Raw genomic sequence first — 17,214 nt, forward strand, 5'->3', positions numbered from 1 at the left:
GCTTACTAGACTGAAAACAACAAGCATACAGTAGGACAACAGGCATTGAATTTGCTTACCCCTCACTTAACTGTTGCAAACAGTTGCTCCCTGAGTGCATGCGAAATATCTGATTAGAAGTTTGATGCCTCTCCTGGTTTTTTGGGTTTTTGGGTTTTTGTTTTTGTTTTTGTTTTGTTTTTTGTCGCTCGTGGGGCCTGAACTCTGGGCCTGGGCGCTGTCCCTCAGCTCGTCAGCTCAAGGCTAGCACTCTACCACTTGAGCCACAGCACCACTTCTGGCTTTTTCTGCTTGTGTGGTGCTGAGGAACCAAACCCAGGACCTCATGCATGCAAGGCAGGCACTCTACCACTGAGCTACCTGCTCAGCCCCCTCTCCCAGTTTAATGGGTATTTTGTCACATACACACCCCACCCTCCATCCCAATACATTAATTATACATAGCCTAATCAATTATGACATGTTACAGAAAGGAGAAGAATTAAAAAAGACAAGTCTGAAATTAGAATATTCTATCAGAAATAAGGGTTGTCCTATCATTTCTTTGAAAATTCCAAAATGTGATGGACTTCAATATTCTAATCACACTTGTTAACACAACCGACCTCAAAGGCAACCTCATAGCTAGCAGTGGATCCATAATTGGAAAGGGTGGACAGTTGGGGTGTCTCTCCCGGAGCCATGATCCCACAGTGGGGTGGGGTGGACACAGGTCAGCGTGGATGGGCCTGTCTGTGAGTGATAGAGACCAGCTTCCTCCGTGGAAGTCTGCAAGTTGGCTTCCCCCTGCTGAGGTCACGTGGCGGGAGGACTGTGGGGCCTCAGGTCTCCTCACTTAGAGAACACACATACAGTTTCTATGACAACGGATAGAGCTGGACACCTGCTTGCAAGAGGCCCAAACACAGATGCTGACAGCATACCAAGATGTCTTTCCTATAGAAACCTTTCGGGGATGAGCTATGGATGGATAACCGGTGACCAGCGGTCGGTCAGCACAGACAACGAGGTTGCCCTGTCCACGTCTCCTTCCAGCTACACCCTCTCCACTCAGGAGGGGAGAGGATAGAGCACTGGAGAAATTCTAGAAGTTCCCCATCACAGGAGGTCATTTCTTTCTTCCACATTATACAAATTCAGGAGCATCTCCATCCACACTATCCTTACCAGGCTACTCAGAGCATGGGAGAGATGGTTGAACTCCTTAGACCATGAAAGCAGGGGTTTATCAAGGGAGAGTGTAGTGGAATCCAGAAGCAAACAGCAGCCTGGAAGATGTTCCATAGTGATAGCTTATTTCTCAACTTTTATATAAGAGGGTAAAAAAAAAAAACTACCTTGTTGCACCAAACAGTATCCTAAATGAAACATATAGATATAGATATATAATAATGTTATTTATTTATCTATCTATCTATCTTGTATATATCCGTAGCAAGAAAGGGTCAAAAGTTTAGCAACAATTACCATAGAAAAAGTAATATTTTGTTTTTCTTTATATCATATTGTATATCTTTCCATAGAAATTGCAATGGTAAAATCAGGGAAAAGGTTGAAAAAAAACCAACATTGGAAAACAAGGACTATATGATATGATTTACATGTTTTATACAAGGGTTCATATGGTAAGAATTTCTATCATGGTATATGATAATCATCTGTTGTAAAATCATGATTACTTTTGATTGTTTAAAAATGTATTTAGAAAGGTGCTGGCGGCTCACGCCTACAATCCTAGCTACTCGGAAATCTCCATCCAAAACCAACCCAGGCAGGAAAGTCTGTGAGACTCTTATCTCCAATTAACTACCAGAAAATCAGAAGTGGTGCTATGGCTCAAAGTTGTGTAGTGCTGCTAGCCTTGAGCAAAAGAGCTCAGGGCCAGTGTCCAGGTCCTAAGTTCAAGCACCACAAAAAAAAAAGCTATCTAACAAGTCAAGGCACATCACTCAAATAAACTGATGAGGAAGGAGTATCTCTTATTAGTTATGGCTCAGTCTCTGAAGTCATATTTACAAGAAACACAATTAGTATAGTAACTAAAAGCTAAAAGGGAAATGGTTCCTCAAAAAACATTAAAGAAAATAAAAGCCATAACCCACCAGAAAGTGTCTCAAAAGTCCCTTCTCTTTCCCATTTCCATGTAGGGAATTCTCACGAGTCAAATCTTTAGACTTCTTAGCTCCATTTCAATTCAAGGACATTGTTTCCTTCCTTAAGTTTTTATGTTGACCAATCTCCATTTTCCCCAGGTTGCTTCTCTCATTTGCCAGGGGAAGAGAAAGAGGCCTGACTAGTAGCAAATGAAGGAGTGTTGTAATCACTGATGGCTGCTAGAGTTTGTCCCGTGAAGGAAAACCCAATTCCTCCTCAAAATAATCAACTGGATCCCTTTGGAATCTTTTACAGAATAATTAAGAACGTAAGTAGTTATTGTTTTCTGTCTTCATCATTACAAAGTAAGTTTGGTCATCACAAGTTGATTCCAGAAAAATACTTTAGAAAGGTAGCTCTAAAAACTACTTTTTTTTAGAGAATATCAAGGTTCTAATAACGCCTACACCCAGATCAAAGTTTCTAAGGAGGAAAGAGAAGGGGAAAAATTACTGGACTGTCAGCATATCATTACGAAAAAGTTAGTGACTCAGACTTCCAAAATCACCTTTCGTTTGAAGCTAGAGATTTATGCTATTAACCTAAAGTTATTAATAGTTTTAAACTGTTAAACGGTACCAAGAATTATGATGCCTAATAAAGATATCATTTTGCTGACATTTTAATAACATTCTCAGGGTTTTAAAAAGCAATGCATGCTTCTTGCTGAAATGAAATTAAAAGGCTCTAGATAAGAAAAATGTTTACAACCTTCAGAAGTACTTTATGCTTCATTTTGTTTGTTTGATTCAATATAATCATACTAATGATAAGTTTTCAAAAAACATCACCATACACAATAACACCGGGAAGGAGGAATAAAATCCTGAGGAACAACTGTATGTCCTTTCTCCAGCCGGTCTGTTGTGTCTGGCAGGACACAATGACAAACTGTTTTTAATAAAATGGTCACTACTGCTTCTGAGTGTTGGACTATTTTCAGAGTTTAAATTTCATTCATTTCAAATCCTCCCAGCTTAAAGGAAGAAATTTTCCAGACTGACAAAGTAGATGTCACTTCGAGTTTGGAACATAAGATTCCAACCTAAAAACAGGAGGAGTATATTTTATTTAGAGAAAGTACCAAAATGTTGTCGATATGCACACTTAATCCATTTTGTCCGTAAAATCTGTGTTCTGAAGAGCAAGCAGAATGCTCCAGGTACTGCTTATTACATTTCCTCACGGGAAGCTCTGCACTGGAAATGCCCTTTGGCCACCCACCATGTTCTAATGGCAGCATTCTGACTTCCGGTCACTGGAAAGGGAGTGAGGAGGAGCCTTGGATTTACCTTAGTCCTCTCTTAAGAAGCACTCTTGTGAAAATAAATGCATTATATTGAATGAATGCATGACACTTGGAATTCATTGAGTATTTCTCTCTTTCTCTCTCTGTCTCTCTGTCTCTGTCTCTCTTTCTCTCTCTCTCTCTGTCAGTCATGGGGCCTGATCTAGGCCTGGGTGCTGTCCCTCAGCTCTTCAGCTCAAGGGTAGCGCTCTACCACTTGAGCCACAGCTCCACTTCCAGTCTTTTCTGCTTTGTGGTGCTGAAGAATCGAACCCAGGACCTCATGCATGCAAGGCAAGCACTCTACCACTGAGCTACCTTCCCAGCCCCCTATGGAGTATTTCTCATAACAGAGTGGAAGCGCAATTTAGTTGGCCAAAAATAAATACTTATATGATAACACTGAGCACTGGGCTAAGCAAGAGACATTGCAAGTCACCATTTCTGCAGACTACACACACACTGACAATCACTAGCCAGTGGTAGAGTTGCCCCAGCTCAACCACCACACAACTGGCACTGAATTATTTAGTTTTAAATTAAGTAGTGGATTACAGATGCATATTCTGGCCTCCTCGCAACTCAAAAATGAAGAAAATAAAGAGAAGTGGTAACTCAGTCTGTGAGAAAGATAGCAAATGCTAAAACCCCACACCACGCAATAAATAAACAAGGTATCTAAGCAAAGTGGAGCCCAACGGCTCAAAAGAAGAAATAAAGATGAGAAGTTGTTAGAGTGTACTAGACTTTGCCAGAAAACCACACAGACATCCAGATATAAAGAACAAAGAAAAGGTTTATGGCTGGTAAAGGCACGGGCAAGACCCCTTCTCACAAGAGAGGAGTGAGAAGAAGCACAGGCTATTGTCTGAGGTGACCTGTATAACCTACTGAGGCCAGGAGGGACTAGAATGAGCTAGAAGGCAGAGACTCTGGTGTAGACGTGAGGGCCAGGCTTCATCATGGCAGACTAGGATTGATGGCTGCTGCCCAAGTAGTAGATCAGGGACCCTACAGCCACCCAGACCTGAAGGTCACTCCAAGGGGCTCTTGCTGCCGTATATGGTTGTAGATGCCCCCAGAGAAGTGCCATCCCAGGGTAAAGGGGCTGGAGGCTGATTATCTACTGCCTTTACTAAACGGGCCTAGTGTTGCTTAGGAAAGAGGCATGCTTGGTTGTGGAAAGGGGAAGGAGCGTGCTAGGCTAGGGGAAGGGAGCTTCTTGGGCCAACAGAAGTAAATTCAGAGAAATATAAAATATGAAATATAAAAGAGTTAAAAACATACCCAAGAGCTTTATTTTCTTGAAAAGCAAATTGATTTTTTTTAACAGACACAAACTATCAGCTCACCTATTGGTTTTCCAGCACTGGTGATTTTGCCCCATCCCATTCTCCAGGGTACATGTGCTGGGCAGTGTCTGGAGAACATTTTTGCTTGTCACAACCTAAAGGAAGGCGTTGCAATTGGCTGCTGGTGAGTAGAGATGGAGGCTGTCACTAACCATACTGTAAGGCCCAGACAGACCCTGTAACAAAGATTCTATCACCATTTCTAGAAAGAAGTTATTTCAATATTATTTAAAATGGCTCTAAAGCCCAGAATAGGGAGAAACCCTTCCTTTTTCTCCTCCAATTGAAATTATATAATACCCAAATCTGACAGAAAGCCCATGACAAAGGACAGTAGAAAGCAGTTTTAGGTATAAATATCAGTGCAATAAAATATTAGCCAGATGATTGTAGCACTACATCTAAAACACATGGTGACCAGATGCTATGTATATTAGAGATGAAAATCTCTGCATTAGGAAATCTGCATATAATTTAGCATCATACTAAGGAACAGAAAAATAGCATGACCATCTTTGCTCTTTCTCAAAGTCATTGGACAAAATTAAATATATTTCCTGTTTTTAAAAAAGTACCTATTTCTATATCATGATTTTATGACCTCTATAACTACCCGTAGGTGATAGCTCCCTTTATAATAGTTACGTTTAGTTCATTTTAAAAGTGTATATTCAGTATTTGGTTTTTCATCAAAAAGGAAGCAAAGCCTCCCCTTCCCCCCCGCCCATTGCAGGCTTTTCTAAATGTTTCATTGCTGAGAATACAGAGATGGTTCTAGAAAGGAGCACATGACACAAAGAGAACCACAGGACTTCTCTCACCCAGCCCTGAAGGTTCTGAGTGGAGATCACTTTTTCCTGAGGACTGTCACTAGTGGTATGCTTTGTGTTTGAGATTGCGGAGTCTTACCAAACCTTGGGAGATAGAGGTACAGAATCCCAACGTGGACAAGTTTTGCCCTTTCTAGCTGAGAGGAACAGGACAGGTATTCAGAGGAAAACCAGGGTTGAGCACTGAGTCTAAGTGGCTCATTTAGGCCTCGTAGGGTCCTGTAGTCTCTCAGCTCATGTCAGGATGAAGTGATGTATAATTTAACCAGGGCCGTAGACTGACCCATCCTCTGGTGGATTAATGGCCTTGTAAAATGGTTCTATTTGTCCCTTTGCAGGGTGACCTTATGTCTGGGCAAGACTTCTGTTTGCGTGGGATCTCATTAGACACAGGAACAAATCCAGTGTGTGTGCACTGAATATGTTAGGCAGCGATTAATGCTGAAGAGAAGCGGCCCTCTGCTGACTCTTTCCTTGACTCTGTTCTGTGAAGAATTCGGCTTCACTCTTTGATCTCCTCAAGGCACCAACATTATGATGACAAAGGAATCAGTGAAGCCTCATAACCGAGAACCTCTGTCAGGCAGGTCTTCTTCAGTCGAGGGCTTCTAAACCTTGGGCCTCTGTCTTGTCCTTCAGGTATCCCTCTCCCATTCAGATTGTTCCCCTGCTAAGCTCTCAGCCCCTCTATCCCGCACCTTCCGCGCTTGCTTCACATTCTCTTACACATCTTTCTCTTTTTATTCTGCGATGATCCCTACATATAACTACTGAGTTCCTGTGGAATTCCAGGTCTTCCCTAAGGGCAAACCAAGGTTATACGTATTACCTCTCAAGGAGCTTCTGTTTTAGGTGGGAGACTAAAAAAACCAGAAGAGAATTTTTAAAATCATAGCGTCTGTGCTGAGGGAGAAGCAGCTCTGTTCTGACAACCATCCCCATGGATCTCCTCACACCACGCCAAAGAGCCCATCCCGCATCCTCCAACCACGCCAGAACACCATGAGGGAGAGTGAAATGGTCAGAGATAAAGGCCAAATGTCAACGTAGTCGTGATAGCTTTTTAATGATGCAAGAATTCTGCTTCCATCCAGCAATCAATTGCTGGCATATTTTTTTTCCAGACCAGAACTGCTGTAAAGGTAAAAACTGCAGTCAAGGTAAGACATCAGGGTATGGTTTTAGAAAGTTCTGTCTATGAGCTTTGCTGTGACTCAGGAACACATAGATGAGCTGGAAGACAGAGAAACGCCATTATTCAAGAATTACTCCAGGTCCACCAAATGAGCCCCATCTCTCTGTCCTACCCCACTCAGAGTCCATGAGCCCCATCTCTCAACCCAGGGCTCCCCGTTAGAGCAGCAAGCAGTGGCCTTAACACTCCCTTCAGTCTTGACTGAACCTCTTAAGATTTTTCCCCAAAAGATTAAAATTATCACTCATTAAAATGAATTTCAAACCAACTGTTCAGATCCCTTCACTCTGTTAGGCAAGGATTCCTTTTAAATGCCAGGTAGCAAGTGTGTCTAATTCATCCCAGTTCTTGCTGAGAAACCTGACATCAAGGCCTAGTTTCTGTTCTTTGCCAACAAGAATAAAAAGATCCATATTCTCTATAAACACACAAAAATGCTAACAAAACAGACTTCCTGTTTGATAGAAAGTAATATTATTTAAAGGTATAGGAGGTGAAGACCTTTTTGTGTTTATTGTGTTTATAGCAAAATTATGAAATCTGTCTACATGGCCACCTAACACATTACCAAAAAAATTAAGGTTGGTGTTCGTCTATGTCAACCTAAAGTTTCCCCTGGAGGTGCTTTCCTGTTTTAATAACCAATGTTTGCAAAAGGTTTCTCTAGATAAAAGTGACAAAATACATAGTTTGAGTTTGTAAATTACCTTCTCACCTCTCCCACCCTCCAGAATGTGCCACATCAAAATAGGAAATAACTAACCAACCTGACAATGCTTACAGAGCAATTCCTGGTGTTTACATGTTCAAGAATGTCTTAAAGAGTTAGCAGCCCTAGGAATTCATCTAACAAGTGGCCTGCTATTTTAGCTTCCAAGCTACTGGATTTGGTTTACCTGAGAACAACAGATCTGTTCTGAACTCACTGTGACTTCTCAGAACTTGCGTATGGAGGGACATTTAAAACTAATGTGGATTGTTTTTATTTAGTAAGTGAGTCTAACCAGAACAAGAAAATGACAGACAGCCAAAAGCAAACGCTGGAAAGGAATCCATAGTTACACCATTACATAACTAACTAGCTCTGAGGGCAAACACTTCCATTTCTGCTCACCAGGTGGCGCGAGGCACCTGCTCATTTGCTAACACTGAGCCTAACGCTGGGAAAGTGTGACGTCATTAAAAAGGTGAGAGTCTGTATTGCAGATAGGAACACTTTTTTCCTAAGCAGGGCAAAACTTCCCTTTTCAATAAAATGGCATTGTTGGAAGTGTATTTCCCGAATGCTACTTTGCAGGAAGCTTGTGGATTCTTTGTTTTGATAGGGAACTATCAGGATGTGTTTGCACATAGCTCACCCACGTTTCTAGATACTGACAGACCTGGGTCTGGGCCTCTAGCCTGGTCTTAGGCTGTAGGAGTTTGGACACCTCACACCAAGCAAGATCTTGTCATTTTATCAAATGAGAGCAGCCTAATGTTGGCTGATTTGTGACAAAAAGGCAGGGGTTTGTTCTTCAGCGCTAGCTGGGATGACAGGGGTACTGTACTAGGTGGTCCCTTCCTCCTCTGATGACAGAACTCTGCCTGCTGGCTTGAACCAATCCTCCCACCCTCCCATCGCCTGCATGCAGCCCGTGCCCGAGCCCTCAGAAGGGACTCACTCAGGGATTCACAAGTGGCTCCGACACTGTTGAGATTTGTGGCTGTCTCCATCCTTCCAGTGGGGCTCAGGACTTTGTTTCTTGGCATCATGCAAGACCTCATTCTATGCTGCTTTAGCCACTGACTGCTGGGCCAGCCTTTCTACTGCTTTAGCAAGTTCATTGTATGGGCTGGGAAGGTGGCTCAGTGGTAGAGCGCTTGCCTTGCATGCATGAGATCCTGGGTTCGATTCCTCAGTACCACATAAGCAGAAAAAGCTGGAAGTGGTGCTGTGGCTCAAGTGGTAGAGCACTAGCAGTATTCAAGCCCCACACTGACAAAAAAAATTCATTGTATGTATTTTTTTAATTTTAAATAATCGTACAAAGGAGGTTTCCATTCAACCTGTCCATTTATGTGTACAATGCACATCTTTCTTATCCAGTGTCACCTCCTCCATCTTTCTCCCATCCTCCATCCACCCCATTCCATCCTTCTCCTCAAGCAAAAAGTTCCGTGTACTTGAACAGGTTCCAGAATGAAGTATCATCGAGAGCATGCCTGTCTTTTGGGTCAATAAGAGTTTATGGAAAGTTAATTTTCATTCATTCAAAACATACACTGCCATTCTTCTCCCCACTCAGGAAAAGAAAAGCAATCTACTCAGCACTCACCTTCTTTCCCTGAGTGCTCTCTAGCAGGGCTGTGTCCTGTTGGCAACCTACATTCCTCCAACATCAAAACTTACTTTGCCTCTTTGTGGTTCTCAGGGACCAGGCTGTCTAGGTTGGTAATCCTATTTAGAGATTACTAGCAGAAGGCTTTGGGGCAAGTTACCTAATCTAGCTAAAACCGCCAGATCATAGGCCCGGGGTGGGATTAACTGAGTTCAAAGCACAGGGCACAAAGCCAGTCACGGAACAAACGCTCAGTGAGTGTTTTGTCGCTGCTTTTACTCTTTTGTGTGTCTGGCAGGAATTTCCCCCATTTATATGAAACACATCTTTTCATCCTGTTGCTTTGACCTCTGGCACCTGGCCGATGGTGGAGAAACTGGCCAGTCCAGGCTGGTCAGTTCCAAGAGACAGTTAAACCCTCCTCTAGGAATATACCTAGTGCATGTATAATCCAATTCATCCAAGAGCCCAATTCAGAACCTGCTCATGCGCAGATCTCACAGGGTCTCTAATGTCAGCTACTATTTATTCCCTGTCATCATTAACCAGGCGTGGATACCACAGAGATGATAGAGCCTGCACCGGGAAGCCCAGCCCAAGTGGCCTATCCACATCCTGTCAGCTCTACCTCCCCGATTCTTTCCTAAGAGAACCACAATAAAGGCTTTTTTTGAATATTCTTCCATGAGTGTGTAATGATTGCACACCTCCGTAAGGGACGGGGTGGTGTTTTGGCACATGCGTACCACGCTCCATGGCCCCTTAGTATATGCATCCTCTCTAACGTGCATCATTTGTTTCTGTTGGAAACATTCCAGGTCTGTCTTCCAGCTCACCATAAAGGAAGACTCCAGCTCACATTCTGCCTTTGCTCGCCCTGCTGCCGCACCAGCCCTGGTGTGGGCCCAAGGGGCATGATGGGTGCCACCTCTGCAAAGATGGCCATGATAAGCCACACCCAAAGCAGGGCACAGCTCTCCCTCTACAGCGTTCAGCAAGCTTTCAGACTCTGTGATGGGATTAAGATTTTCTATGCTATCAGAACACCATCCTACCCATAGACATGATTGCCCATAAAATGTGTGCAATAATTATCTAAGGCCTTGGTGCCAGTAGCAACGTTTAAATTTAGGGCCTCATGCTTGCTCTACTGGTGTTCTACAGATTGAGCCACTGCCCCAGCTCAGCTTTTCAGTGGTTATTTTTGGGGATGAAGTCTCACAGACTTTTTTTTTGCAGTTCTGGGATTTGAATTCAGAATCTGGGCACTGTCCCTGAGCTTCTGTTGCCCAAGGCTAGCACTCTACCACTTGAGCCACAGCATCACTTCTGGCTTTTTCTGTGTATGTGGTACTGAGGAATCAAACCCAATGCTTCGTGCATGCTAGGCAAGCACTCTACCACTAAGCCACCTTCCCAGACCCCAGACTTATTTTTTAACCTGAGTTGGCTTTGAAATTGTGATTCTCTGGATCTCAGCCTTGTGGGTAGCCACAGGAATCCGGCATTAAGATCTACTATGAGTCAAACTCTGGACTGTGTGATGGGGGGAATATATAAAGTTAAAACAGTGCTCTTCGTGGTCTTATTAGCCCTTAGACTGGTCAGCTATCTGTGCAGTGTAAAAATAGTGGACCACAGTACAGACTACAAAAGTAAAGTGGTACAAGAAATTATGAGAGGATGAGAGATGAAGAGATCAAGTCTAGGAAGGAAGATGCACTATTGATGGACCCCAACATTATTTTTCCCACATAAATCCTATATTTCATTATTCTGTACAATGAAGCCTTTTCAAAATTAGAGATTCATAAGGCTTAAAAATCACTTTTGAAGCCAGGCGCTGGTGGCTCACACCTGTAATATTGCTACTCAGGAGGCTGAGATCTGAGGATTATGGTTTGAAGCCAGCTCAGACAGGTAAGTCCACGAGACTCCTATTTCCAATTAACCACCAGAAAACCAGAAGTGGAGCTGTGGCTGAAAGTGATAGAGCACTAGCCTCCAACAAAAATGCTCAGGGACTTTACCCAGGCCCTGAGAGCAAGCCCGAAAACCGACCCCTCTCCCCCAAAAAAATCACTTTTGAAAACCAGGTGCCTATAATCCTAGCTACTCAGGAGGCTGAGATCCGAGAATCCCAGTTCAAAGTCATCTCAGAAAGACAAATCAGAGAGACAGGTATGTTCATTTAACCAGCAAAACGCTAATAGGGGCAGAATGGTTCAAAGGGTAGAGTGCCGACCTTAAGCAAAATCAAGCCACGTGAGGACATGAGACCCTAAATTCAAGTCTTAGTCCTGGCAACTTTTGTAAAATGGGCACTTTCCTGATGAACTCAGTAAAACTCTTGCTACCTTATACAAATCTCATGCACAAAGTGAAACAAACCATGAACCCTTGCTGCTTACAACTGCTTCAAAGAAGCAAATGAAGCAACATCAAGACTTAGAAGACTCCATTCATTCATGTGGGCAACTTGACTTTAGTTATCAGCTGGCCTTGCTTCGTGACAGGGACATTTTTTCATGAGTATGTTTTTCATTTTTTACTCAGGAATAATTTAATGACGAATAACAAGAACCCCTCCACATTTGTTTTCTACCCGGCACTGATCTTTCAGAAATGCTACCATGATCTAAAATACTCTGACCTGAGGTTTCCCTGTCAAATGTTCCCACATGCTTGGCTATGATTCTGGGTTGTTTGGGGTACGTGGAAATCCATCCACCAAGCTGTATATACAGACCACAGGCTCCACACACAGACACCATGCTATCACTGGAAAGCCTTCTGCCAGCCAGGGTGGTTGCATTCTTTCAAAGCAGTCAGGGTCTTCGCTTGGCTTCCCAGACATAATGTAACTGTAATTCACTCAAAGTTCCTGGGCTGGCATCCGACAGGAGGGGCACCAGCACAGACAAACTAGACCTCTGCAAACGGACATCGTCATTGCTGCGTGTTTCCTCCCGTCAAATGCATCCCACAAAAGTAGGATGTCAAAGTTTGACATTCACTGTTGACATTCACTTAAAGAAATCCTGACTACCTCGCATTCCAAACCTTGTCATTATAGCTTAGAAATTCAAGACAAAAAGAAAGACTCACTTTCTTTTACCCACCTTGTCATTATAGCTTAGAAATTCAAGACAAAAAAAAGACTCACTTTCTTTTACCCAGTCCACCGAATCTTCCAACAAGCATTGATATAGTATTTCACTTTTTTTAAAGTCTTAAGTCACCAGGTAAGTTTAAAATCCAGTCTTCACAGGGTAAAATCATATATATTTGATCTTTTTAATGTGGGGAACCATTTTGAAGGCATGATCCCTTAACAAAAGCGAGGCCTTCCCTGGTTTTCCTAAATAGGCCTTCTTTCCTCTGGAGGGAACCTTGCCCACAGATTTCCATCGGGCAGCGTGACAGCAAGTGGCCTTGCTTCTGAAGGTCACTGTGCTCACTGAGTTTTTTCTTCTCTTCTGAGGGCATTTCTCAAAAACGATGAGCATGGGACTGGCAATATGGCTCAGTGGTAGAGTGCTTGCCTAGCATGCGTGAAGCCCTGGGTTTGATTCCTCAGTACCACATACACAGAAAAAGCCAAAAGTGGTGCTGTGGCTCAAGTGGTAGAGTGCTAGCTTGAGCAATAAAAGCTCCGGGACAGTGCCCAGGCCCTGAGTTCAAGCTCCAGGACTGGCAAACAATAAAATTAATAAAGGAAAAAAGAAAAGCATGGACTTAGGCATTGGTGGTTCATGCATGTAATCCTAGCCACTCAGGAGTATGAGATCTGAGAACTGTAGTTGTAAGCCAGCTCAGTCAGGAAAGTCCATGAGAGTCTTCTATCCAATTTACCACCCAAAAGCTGGAAGTAGAGCTGTGGCTCAACTGGTAGAGTGCCAGCCTTGAGCAGAAAAGGAAAAATAAATCTAAGCAAGCTATCAGCCCATGAGTTCACGCCCTAGTATTGCTGCTGCACACACACACACACACACAGGACTCTTCCCAGATTTCAGTTCATTATCTCTTTTACATGGCTCCCCCCACACCCCACATAGGAATTACCATTTATAGGATTTTGGATAGATCCCAATATTCAGGATTTCCATCTTTCAGAACTATGAGTTGGGGGAATTTGGACTTCAGGATTTTTTGATCCTAAAGGATTTCAATATTCAGCATTCTGACATTTGGGATGGGGTCTTTCAAGTTTTGTGTTGGGCGCCAAAGAGTCACAAGATCTAGGACATCAGACATATCGAATGCTCACCTTAGTTCAGGACCATTTTTTCAAATCCTTACCCAAGCTGCTCAGAACCCTAAAATCGCCCCCTGCCCCATGGGAACCCATTCTCCGGAGTGTCAGGAACATCAGTTCAGCCCCTGACACACTGAACAAAGACCCTGGAGGATGGCCTTTGAAAAACAAGAGCCAGAACTTGGACACCTCCTACGGATCTTCATTGTAATAGAACATGGATGGATGCGTATCTGCCCCTATCATAACCAATGGGGCTTTGCCTGGATAGTTGAATGGTGGCATTCGCCATTTAGCGACATCACAACAGTCAACATGGACTCACTTTTCACACTCAATAAAGACTGCCCAGAACATAGCTGTACCATCATCTCTTTTCTAAACTGTGTTCACATCAAGAGACCAACTCTTCCTTAAGATACAGGCTTCCACTACCTGTATGGACCACTGTCTGTTTCATGTGTGAATTCTCAGGGGTCACAAAGTCTGAAGCCCTGTGAAATGGCTGTTGACTTGCCCGGCTGCCCGGATGTCCCTGTGTGTTGCTGTGAGCCAGTGACAAAGCCTCTCCCCAGATGACTTTCTCAGGCCTTGGACATCCCAGGAACTTGATCTCAATCAGGTTCCCATTCCTATGAAAGGTGCATTTGTAGGGCTGCATTCACAAGGGCTTTGATACTGGGGGAGGGGGGGCATATTTGTGGTCCATTCACATTGCAAGGTGTGAAGTCATTGGAACCTGGTCCTCCTAGCTCTGCTGACTACTTTTTGGTTTTGTTTTGTAAAAGGAGAAGGAGAAGAAGTTTAGGTCCCTGTGGTTTTGATCCAGGCAAGCCTTTCTGGAGTCACTCATGCTGCTTGGCACGTGTCATGCCCGGGAAGGTTCAGAGAAGTCACCTGAGAAACTGGCTGGCAACTGTTGAAGGACACACGTGGACACTCCAGGCTACGCAGGATGGATGCTGCCCTCTGTCTGTGCCTGTGAAGTGTCCAATAGAAATCAGCCCATGAACACGTCTTCCCAGGAGCTGTGCAAGCCGACGCTGCCCCCGCCCCCCGGCCTGGTGATAGAACACGCCAATTAGGATCTTGTGAATGATTGGGTCCAAGGCAGTCAAAAATTGGTCTTTAGCCTGTGCCTTTCCATGGATGAAGTCCAAAGGCTCTCCTTCCATTGTCCAGAGCCAATTGAAGAAACTGCACCTTGGGAAAGGTGACAGATTTGAAAAGGGAGAACTGAAAAGCTAACTCACTGTCCAACAAAATAAGGACCAGGACAAATACTTGCAAGGGAGGAAGGGGGTGAGAATGCAGTCATAAAAGTCAGTATCTATACTAAAAAATTAACACTGAAGGAAGGGGTGGGGTTGGGAGAGATGGGGGAGAATAATGGAAGGGGTGGCATTGATCAAGGTATGTTGGATTCATAAAGTGCGTGGTTGAATGGCAACTCCTTTGTGCAACTACTTAAAGATAACTTTAAAGAGAAAAGAAAAAGAAAAATATGCTGGGAAGGAAGAGGAGGAGGAGAAGGAGAAATAGGAGGAGGAGGAGGAAGAGGAGGAGCAGGAGGGAAAAAAAGCAGAAAAAAAGTATTCGCCAGCTTTGGCCACTGCTGTTCCGTGATTGGTAGCCGAGTCTGTAATTAGGTGTGAGAAAAATATTGGGAGCAGAGAGACCCAAATTACTACCATCTGGACAGTCAATTATGATACCAAACTATGTAATACACCGGCTGTACATTATACTTGTCTTCCTTATTAATTCCTAAGGTAGCATCTTGTACATTATTTGGTGCATAAATTTTATTGCTCTGAATTAAAAGGCAGAAATGATTACCTACGATTATGGAAACCAGCCTCAGAGAGTATGTATTAAACCAGAGAGAGAGAGAGAGAGAAAGAGAGAGAGAGAGAATGCAAGTGAAAGAGGTCTTGTCATTTGTAAGGCTCTGTATTGAGTGGTGACCCTTCCCACCTCCAAATGTAAGTCCTCATCCTAAAATCCAGAGCCTGTGAATAGGATGCTATTTGAAGAAGGAGTCTTTTCAGATGTAATTCAATGACGGATCTTATTGAGGAGCTGATTGTTGGTGAGGTAGAGCCTAAATCCAATGACCACCATCCATGGAAGAGACCGGAAAGACAAAGAAGAGGAAGATGGGAAGATGGCAGCAGAGACTTTCGCTGTGGGGCAGCCAGCCCGGAAGTACATGAAGTCCCCGGAAGCTGTAGGAGACGGGGCAGGATTCCATCCTGGGGCTTCCCAGGAAGAGCCCCCACTTTGTCCACTTTGCTTCTAGACTAATGGCCACCAGGACTTTGTGAGAATAACTCCTGTCTTCAGTTATGAAATTTGCGATCACTTGTTAAACAGCCTGTTGAACAAACACAGGCTCTAAAGACAACAAAGCTGACTAATGGACACCATGTGCCAGAAGGTCTCAGTTGGTCAAATGAGTTCCTAGGAGGGTCCCACAAATGTGGTCAATAGTCATCGTCTCTCCTTACCAGTTCAGTCTGGGCTGGGAGCAGACCCTTCTCCAAAGGGGCCCTGCTTCCTCTCCCTGGCCCTCATTCTGCTTTCTTAGCCTGCTAAGCAGGAAGGAACAGGGCCTCTTCTTGTCACAGCCACCAGGAAGAAAAGAAGCAACCTAAAAGGCAAAGAGTGAATGCATCAAAGCCAAGAGAATTCATTTCCTTAACATGGCTCTTGAGTTTTGAACTTGGCCTTCATTCACATCAATGCAGCTCCTGTACCAGTCTGTTATTTTGTATCCGAATATAATCATTCTAACTCAAGCTAAGAAAATGTTATCAGAACCTTGGAGAAATGGGCTTAGACAATGCATAAAGTCAAGAGACTAGCCTAAATGATTCACAATCAAAATCAGACCGTAGAACCACCCAGGGGCCAGGCTCCACAACAAACAGACTGGACATGGCGTCTCCCTGGGGTCCAGAGCCAGGTCCCCCTCTCCCCCACACACTGGGGTCAGAGCCAGGTCCCCCTCCCCCCCACAACAACGGTTTCCATCACACCCTCCAGGTCAGAATATACAACTAGTAATACAATCTTCTTGGTCATGGGCCCAATCAAGGGTCTGTCTTTCAGATTTGCTCTCTTCCTACCAAGACCATTGGGGGAAAATTCCGAAATAGAAATTAAAAAATAGAAATAAATAGAAATTTAAAAAAATTAAATATCTATGGTGTTTTCTTTTGGCAACTTTCTCCCCAATCACCCCCCCCCCCCACACACACACAGAGAATCCAGAGTAATTTAGTTTGTATTACAATAGTGCCCTCTAGTGGCAAATTTGTGCCCGTATTTATTTATTATTTACTTATTTATTTGCCAGTGCTGGAGCTTCAACTCAGGGCTTAGGTGCTGTCCCTGAGCCTCTTTGTGCTCAAGGCTAGTGTTCTATCACTTGAGCCACAGCGCCACTCCCAGCTTTTTCTGAGTAGCTTGTTGGAGACATGTCTCGTGGACTTTTCTGCCCAGGCTGGCTTTGAACCTCAATCCTCAGATCTTAGCCTCCTGAATAGCCAGGGTTTTCAGGTGTGAGCCACCAGTGCCCCGCTTAATTTTTATTTAAAGCTAATCAACTACAGCTCATAAAAATCAAACTCTGCTGCGATTCAGTGCGCCTTAATTTGGTTTGTTAATTGCAAAAAGACAGGCAGTTCTAAACTTCACCTGCAGTCTGACGCAAGAGAGATGAAAAGAACCATGATGCATAGCGGCGGAAATCTAGCCCAGTCTGTGACCACAGGAATTCCCAGGCATTGGGACAAGAGTGTCCACAGCCTT

Source organism: Dipodomys ordii, unplaced genomic scaffold (genome assembly GCF_000151885.1).
Source record: "Dipodomys ordii isolate 6190 unplaced genomic scaffold, Dord_2.0 Scaffold1, whole genome shotgun sequence".
Classification (NCBI taxonomy): Eukaryota; Metazoa; Chordata; class Mammalia; order Rodentia; family Heteromyidae; genus Dipodomys; species Dipodomys ordii.